Source organism: Rhinolophus hipposideros (genome assembly GCF_964194185.1).
Source record: "Rhinolophus hipposideros genome assembly, chromosome: 9".
Classification (NCBI taxonomy): Eukaryota; Metazoa; Chordata; class Mammalia; order Chiroptera; family Rhinolophidae; genus Rhinolophus; species Rhinolophus hipposideros.
Window position 1 is genome coordinate 57,312,210 of NC_138055.1, and position 7,074 is coordinate 57,319,283.

The window sequence follows — 7,074 nt, forward strand, 5'->3', positions numbered from 1 at the left end:
AGATTAATTAATTCATCAGGTGGACACTGACTTTTTATTCTGAAATAATTATAAACTCATAAGAAATTGTAAAAATAGTACAGAGAGTCATAAGTACCCTTCATCCAACTTCCTTCCCTCAACTGTATGTTACTTCTTTTTTCCCCCTTCAAATTCCTAGTTTAATAAGGACATGTTTATTTTGAGAAAAAAATGTCCCAAATATCAGGCTGTTCACAAAAATAATCCATAGTATCAACTTTAGAATACAAATTTTAAGATTATTACACTAATTATTTTCCTAGAGGAGCATTTGACATGCTAACTCTCATTTACAAAAATGCTGTTACACTGCATTGAACAGCCCCACACAACATTCCTATATGGGGTATAACATACATACCTCTAACTCAAAGTTGCTCTCAGGTGCTAGTCAACTAATGAGTATGCCATTGTAGTTAGGGAAGCAACTAACTACTGAACTCATGTACGAATGGAAACAACTGTACTCCCTGCATAACAAGAGATTATTTTGGAGACAGTTGATAAAAACCATTCATCCTTTTTATTAAGTCCTAAAGAGGTATCAAAATTAAAAGCAAAAATTACAGGGTAAGACTTGGCATAGCTACTAGGAGCATCAAAGGAAGTGAAGATGGGACGAGGTGCAGGGCAAGATGAATGAATGAACACAGGAAGGACAAGAACAGGGAGAACAGTGAGCACGTGCTGAAGGTAATAGCGGAGAGCATCTGGTGAAAATTTTGATCTTAGACAAGCACTCAGGTGAAGAAATAATGGGACAAGATTCCTAAACCCCACTATGTACTTGAGGGTCATCCTTACAAGTGACGCTGTCTCTCCTTCACCAGCCTTTTTTTTTGTCATCCTTGGTCAGCTCCAGCTGGTCATCCCCCATCTTCATCATCATCATCACGCAGTAGGTCCCCCTCCTCAGCAGAGGCAGCTGCACCCTCCTCAGACTCCATCTTCACGATGGTCTTATGTTTCTTCAGAGAGCTGCTGCTCTGCTCCTCTTCTGACTTAATCATTCTTCATTTGTACTCCTTGTTTGCTCTGTTTCTTTTCAATTTTTTATTTCCCAGGATTTCCAGTAGAGGATCCACTTTTTAAATTTTTTATCTGGATCAATTCCTTCTTAATGATCTGAAGGTCATCTCCTTTCAACTTTCCAGACTTGGACGAAGATCCTTACTGTCCACTGTTAGAACTGAAGCCACTTTTGCCCCTTCATGAGGTGTTTCCTGATACATACTGGTGTTTAGAGGGCACTACAGCCAGAGAAGTAGGGGGAGGAGGAGGAACACGTGTTGGGTAACTGAACGTCCTGTCATAATAATCCCATTGAAAGTCATAGTCCAAGTCAAAAGAGGAGCTGAGTAGAGGGGATGGAGAAGGTAATGACCAGTACATCTCTGCTGCAGATCGTTTCACATGTACTTTTCCTCGATTCACTTTTGGCTCTGCAGCAATCATTCTGCCATCCTCTCCTGCCACAGCAGCCCAGGCATTTCTCTCATTAATGTATTAAATGAAGGCAAAGCTCTTATAAACAGAGCAACTCAGTTTTGCCATATTTTGAGAAGTTTGCCTCCACATCAGATTTCTTGACCACAAAAGTATTGAGATTCCCAGTGTATTCACAGGTGTTCATGGAGCGAGGATCTGTCTTGTTGGTAACATTGCGAGCCATTGTCTTTGATGATAATGTTCTTCACGAAGCCAAAAAATGTGGCTGAAGATTAAAAAAAAAAATCTCACTGGAGTGGACAGGGAGAAGAGATTAGATTCTGAATCTCCTCCCGGGTTCTATGTGGAGAAGCAGCCTGCTCCTGGAGGTCCACAATGCAGCCGCAACTGCTCAGCCTTCCTTTCTTCACAAAATTAGAAGTATACAACCCAAGTTCAATATCAAAACCAGGAAACTGACACCCATACAATAATAATAATAATACACTTTTAAATGTGCTTGGAACCTTTTTCTTTTAAAAGTCCATTGAAAGAATCAAAATAAAAACTGTTGGTGATTTGGTTAATTATATGTGAGTTTCACAATTTTGTTCCACCTCAAAATAAAGATTTTTTTCTCTGAAAGTTAACTTATGAACCTACGTTAAAAATACATCAAAGCGAAAAAAATTACATCAAAGCTAGATTTATTTTGGGCTGAAGATAGCATTGGCACTGTCTGATCCTGTTCCAGGAGATTTATTTGTAATTCAATGGTATAAATTTGGATTCTGGGTGTCCAGGAAAAAAATGCCAAAGGCCCACTTTCTTTTGTTAGATGCAAAAGAAACAGCGTTTCAGAGATGAGGTCACCTTTTTTTCCCTTGAAATTCAGGGAATGTACTCATATAAAGAAAGTCTTCATGGAAAAATAACACACCATACAGTTAACAGAATGACAGAAGCACGTTTGGTGCTTTCTAATTAACAAAGTACTTTAGTTAAATAAAACGACACCATAATAAGGCATCTGAGCTTAAGAGTCAGTGGAGGGCATATCTAGCTTGGTATGTGAATCCTTTCTTTCGTTATAGTAGAAAAAAACTTGGCAATTTTGACACATTAACAGTGCTGCTTAGAGTAGTTTGAACATCAGTACTTATAACATTTCTGAAGACTTGTCTAATTTTGAAATTTAAAATTATTTTTTAAATGTATAACTTGCAGAAGTTGGTAACATTTTTTCAAGATCGTTTGTGCTACCTCCTTATGTTATAGATGAAGGACTGAAGCTCAGAGACGTGAAGGTAATTTGCTCAAGGTCACCCAGCCAGTGAGGCTGGGCCAGTGAGGTTATATTTCTGATAAGCCAGGACTGGCGGCAGAGGAGGCGGCATGTACGGACGTACAGAGGCCTGACAGAGTGTGCTACCTTCAAGGACCTGGGGCCATGTTTCCACTCAATGTTGTGTCTTTTCTAGTGCTCACAGCAGCATCTGTGGTCCAGAGAAGGCATGTGTGGCATTCATGAGTTGTTGAATAGGACTAGCATAGGAATTAATGGGAGATGAGATTGCAAAGGCTGGCAGGAACAGGTCATCGTGCACTTTGTATACCATGTTAAAGGATTTGAACCTTGTGTTGGTCAATGATGGCCCTGAAGAATTTTAATACAACATAATCCAATGACCATTTTAGAATGATCACTTGGCATCAGTAGAAACATGAATAGCTAGAGGCTGATGAGACTGGAGCAGAGATATCACACAGACACCTACAGGGGGAAGGAGGGAGAAATGTTAAGGATCTGAACTAAGGCAGTGATAGGCAGTTTAAAGAGTTGCACTTGAAAGACGGTGAGTAGGTAGAAATGGTCAAACAGTGCCTCACTGTAGAGGGGGAAGCTGGGAGAGGAGTAGGACCTATGTTTCTGGTGTGGGTAAAGTGGCTGATGGCTTTCCTTGCTAAGATTAGGAAGTTAGCTTTGCTGGGGGAAGATGAGGAGATTAGCTCTGGAGATGATGGACGGAGCTCAAGGGAGAAGTGCCAGTCCCTCAGGGATGAGATAATACCGTGGAAAATCACAAATTTAACTGAATGCTATTAAAAAGCATTTTGTCTACACAATATAGACCTCAGTATGTTTCTGGCATTAAACTCACTCAGTTTGCTGTTTCTTTACAGCAATGATTAAAATAAAAGTGCTGCAGATGGTTTCAAAATGTAAAACATGACATCGATTTCTCCTTATGCTTTATCCACACTTGTTTGGAGGAGAGGTGGAGCTGTGTGGAGAGGAGAGCAAGAGGCAGAAAGACCAGGTGGAACACCTCCTATCACACACACCGCTGCACAAAACTGCAGTGTGGGGTAGGAGGCCGTTAGCAATCACCTGTTGCTGCTCAGGTACTCTTCTCCCTTCCCCATCCCCAGAACCCTCCCCAAAGCCGCTTAGCCAAATATTTCTTCCAATCTCGTATAATATTTTCCCTGAGAGGCATTCTGGAAAATACAATTTTCTCTGTCTCATTACATTTCCACCCCTTTAAAGCTGATTATTCATTTTATTAAATTCATCTGTTTTTACTTCTGTATCTCTTACCAAATTATAAGTCCTTTGTGAGGAGGAAGTGCAACTTAATCGTTTTATGGAAACCAGCTCCCAGTTTAGTTCTTTGTTCATCTCTTAATAAATGGAATTCAAATGAAAAGTATTTTAGAGTTTCAATTTATAATTATTTTTTATAAAAGAAAGATTTCCATAAGAATTATTATTTTTTAAAATAGGATTCTCTTGGTGTTTCTTCTTTTCCTTCTTCTTCCTCTTCTTAATTTTTACTGGGGAATATTGGGGAACAGTGTGTTTCTCCAGGGCCCATCAGCTCCAAGTCGTTGTCTTTCAATCTAGTTGTGGAGGGCGCAGCTCAGCTCCAAGTCCAGTCGCCATTTTCAATCTTTGGTTGCAGGGGGCGCAGCCCACCATCCCATGAGGGAATTAAACTGACAACTTGTTGTTAAGAGCTCTTGCTCTAACCAGCTGAGCAACCCGGCTGCCCCTCCATAAGAATTATTATCAGAACTTTTATAAAAGAAACGACTGCCTTCCTCTCTCTCATTTGGTTAATTCAGAAATCTTTCTTACATTAAAAAGAGTGCTTATAATATAGAAATACTTCCTCGAAGAAACAGTTGTTGAACTTCAGGTATGGTGTATTTTTCAGCTGTCTTTAGATTTGGAAACATCTTTAATTTTATACATGTGGCTTTTAAAATGAAGAACGATTGCATTTCAGGCAGATGGAATTTATACCAAAGTGCCTATGTTTCTGAGAGGAGGTGGCGAGGATGAGTATAAAAGCATGCATTCTGCAACAACCAATTCAAACAATAAATAATCTGGCTTCTGAATCGGTCAGTTAGGAAAGGCTATGGTGGATAGAGATTAATGCTTAACATTCTTAATGAAACTGTTATTAATGAAAGAAATACTAGGACTTTAAAGGGGATTTCTGTTTTATAGACATGGCAATGGGCAAACAAAACAGCTTGTCAGAGTGATTTTGTTTTCTTTCTAGGAGCCAGAAATTGATTGGATTATAGAGAAAAATCTTTTTCACCCTTCGAATTAAAAAAAATAGAGATCTTCTAGCTCACATTCTTTTACATGTTCAGTTATCTCATGTATACAGCTTTTAGTTTTTTAATGACAAAATAAAATTTTAAAGGAATAATCCATAAATTATTATATGTTCTTAAAAATTCCAACAATGCAGAAGTAAGTACATAGAGTAAATAGAGGAGGTCCTTTTAAACACACTCTCCTCCCAAACACCTCCTTCTAAGCAGTGACTGCTGTGAAGAGTTTGATATATATTTTTTCAGTGTGTTTACGTACATATATATGCACCTAAACAAACTTGTATTTCTTATTTTTTAACATAAGTGCGATTATTATATGTATTATTTTATAATTTGCTATTCTTCTTGAATGATAGATCTTTGAGATTTTTTTCATGTCACTACACATAAATCTACCGTATTCTATTTGACATTTGCCTCATGTTACATCATATGTATGGTAGACACCACAATCATATATGCTTTGCCAGCAACCTCTGATTTTTTTCCAGATACAGGGCAGATATCCCTGGATCTCAGAGAAGGTAGGCCCTTTCTCCAGCCAGTCACGCTTCTCTTTACAGGAATTTACTTCTCGTTCTTCTTAAGAGCTAGAGTGACCATGTGCACAGTTCTGGTCTATGAAATGTAAGGGAAAGTTGGCAGAGAGGCTTCTAGGAAATGTCTTGATTCCTTGATCAAAAAACAAGAGTTACAATGAGGTTTTTCTCTGTCCTGGCTGCTGTCCTCACATCCCCAACTTCCTGCCTTTGAAGACAATTATTGATTTCTGGAGCTTGAAACCATCTTGAGACTATGAGGCCACAGGAATAAGGATGGAAAGCCAACATGCAAAGTGTATTAGTTAATTCTGCTGTCTAACAAACAACCTCAAAATCTCAGTGGATTACAACAATAAACATTTATTTTCTTGCTCACAGGTGTGAGAGTTATCTCTGGCTCTGCTGGGCTCACCTGAGTTTGGCTGGGCTTGGCGCCAAGTTGTGAGTTAGGTTCGGGTGTATTCTATGTATTTCCTCATCCTTCTGTGTAGTTCTTATGATGCATCACAATAGTGCAAGAGATACCTCTTAAGACGTTGACTTAGAACTAGCACACACAGTTAATTTCCCCTATATTCAATTGACTAATGAATGTTTCAAGGCCAAGTCCAACATCAACCCGTTTTAGCACATTGCAAAGTTATACTGCAGAGGGAGAGAGTGAAGAGCTGAGAACAATAATCCAATCAACACCAGGATGGAGCAGCAGGATGAAAAGACCCTGGGTCTTTAATGACATCATGAAGTAGCTGAACCAACACTGGCACTAGTTTTATCCAGACTTTTGTAATGTGATAAAAATGAGCCCCTATTTATCTAAGGCACAATTTCTACTTGCAGTTGAAAACACTTCAAAATGATAAAATGCAGTTGTGTTCTAATTTAACTATTTATTGATGGGCATTTACATTGTTTCCAATTTACCATTATTATAAATAATGCTACAATGAACAATTTATATCCAACTTGACCAAATGAATGCACATTTCTATCAGATAGATTCCTACATATGGAATTGCTGGGTGGAAGAGTACTTACATTTAAAATTTTGATGGATAATATCAAATTGCCCTCCACAGGACTTTGTCAGTTCATTCTTCATATCCTTATTAATCCTGATAGCATAACATTATAAAAGATACTTCCAATCTGATGGGTGAAATATAGTTTCGGTTCATTTGCATTATTATGACTAGTGAAGTTGAATGGCTTTTCATATACTTGTTAGCCATTTGTATTTCTTATTGTGTGATCTGCATGTTCATATCCTTTGCACATTTTTCTACTGTGTTGTTTTCTTTTTCTCTTAGTAATTGGTAGGGGATACTTTTATGTTTTAATCCTTTGTTTGAAACATGTTATAAATATTTTCCTTGTCATTTATTTGTCTTTTCTTTAAAACATTTTAAACTGAATACTGCAGAATCTAAAGAGCATGTATGAA

General features: G+C 38.1%; 1 pseudogene across 1 annotated transcript; it reads right to left on the reverse strand.

Moving 5' to 3' along the window:
* Positions 1-844: 844 nt before the first annotated feature.
* Positions 845-1,693, reverse strand: LOC308501908 (heterogeneous nuclear ribonucleoprotein C-like; annotated as a pseudogene). Its single transcript has 2 exons — positions 1,406-1,693; positions 845-1,327 (listed from the first exon to the last, which is right to left on the reverse strand). The product of its transcript is annotated as a heterogeneous nuclear ribonucleoprotein C-like (transcript).
* Between the last annotated feature and the right edge of the window lie 5,381 nt (positions 1,694-7,074).